The sequence below is a fragment of the Montipora foliosa genome, chromosome 2, assembly GCF_036669935.1.
Source record: "Montipora foliosa isolate CH-2021 chromosome 2, ASM3666993v2, whole genome shotgun sequence".
In the NCBI taxonomy this organism is placed as follows: domain Eukaryota; kingdom Metazoa; phylum Cnidaria; class Anthozoa; order Scleractinia; family Acroporidae; genus Montipora; species Montipora foliosa.
In genome coordinates, this window is record NC_090870.1 from 16,883,585 (window position 1) to 16,885,333 (window position 1,749).

A 1,749-nucleotide genomic window follows, 5' to 3' on the forward strand; every position below is an offset into this window, starting at 1 on the left:
TCTATCATGTGGTGGGTTGTTTTTATAAATTGTATGAATAAATGCAAAAGAGGATGAAGGAAGAGAACACATCCATACCATACATTGGGTCTCCTCAAATGATAATATTTTTTAATTCAAATTTAGTCCATTGTCATGCCCCGCGGTTACTGGAAGGCACTCGATTGGTTAGTTGTAATTACGTTATTAAAATTCGAGACCAAAATAACTTTCACTGCATGGCGCGAAACTTAAAATATATTGTCTACCCTCTTACTCTCTTGAAAACTGTCAACTATGATACTTTGCCTTTTTTTGTTGCTGAATCGGAATGGTATTCACTATCAACTTCTGTAATGAGCTACTGACAAGTCGTAAAGTGGAATAGGTTTTCTGCTCAGGCTTACCCCCTAAGGAAAAATTAACTCTTACCCCAACCAACTACGAATTGAACAAAATAAAAGTTGTCTTTTTTTTTGGAGAGGTTAAATCGTGACGGTGAACCCAGAACAACAAACAACTTTTCATAGCCTATATCGTGTGACAATTTTTTTCTTAATTTTACTCTTATATATTCGGGAAGTTTATTTTTAGAAACTGATAAAAAAGCCGCCCCATCGTCTTTATGGAGGAGAGTTTTTCCCTTAGTTTTTCTCCAAATTTCAAGCCGAACTTTCTTTTTCCAACACTTGTTTTGTTACTCGACGCTGAAGAACCTAAGCAACCTCGTTCCCCCAAAACTCTTTTAAGACATTTCCTTGCGGTGTACACAACCTAATATTCCAAACTGCTTCGAAACAGACTTACGCGGAAAAAATCTTTGCCCGGCATTACACACAGAATGAACAGGATGTTAAAGAAACCTCCATGCGTAACGACTAAGAAATATCAGGAACCCATAAAGTGGTTTATAAAAAGAAAGAGTGTCTAAAGTTGTATGTTTTTCAACACCTTGGTATGGAACTATCTAGCCTTTTGTGTTGACAGCATTCCCCAAACTGCAAAGGAATTAACAGGCTCGATTACCAGCCGCTGATTCCGCAACGATTCTAAACGGCGAATGTGGAGATGCACTGAAAGTCTCCAAAGAAAAGTCCAGAAACTTGCCCTTTTGTGAAATCACAGTAAATCGGCTTACCCCATAAAATTGTAGCGCTGAATTAAAATCAATGTTTCTGTTCGATCATTGCAAAGGGTACGATTACTGTAGACAAGACAAATGATTTGGAATAAGTAAGACATGTAATATGCTCTTGAACAGTCCACGTAAGCGTTTTACGATAGTCCGCTTCGATGCCTGATATCCTAACACTATTTACAAGCGAGCGCTCTCCTAGCTCTTGAAAAACAAGGATCAAGTTCTCATTTGTCCAGGATTATCTTTGCTGCTTTCCAATATTAAACGCAGCAATGTTGACGACAAGAAAGAAAGAACGAGATGGTTCCTCGACGTTTAAATGAGGACATTGGGAATTTAATTATCCCAGCTTTGAAAGACGAGATCTGTCAAAAAAGGGAAATGAGCAAGCACTGATTTTTTGACCCCCCATCAAGCTGACAAACCGGTACCGTACGGCAAAAGACGAAATCCACATTCCCTGTACTGTGCTGGTTCTGATTTACAGTTGATACAGTCTAGTCTATCTCACGACCTTCAAAAATGGCTTTATTCTAATGGACTTACTTTGAACGATATCAAAACTGAGTTCTTGTTAATCGGCTCCATGAATTTGCGAGTTGAAATGTTCTCGTGATGACTGAAACAACGAA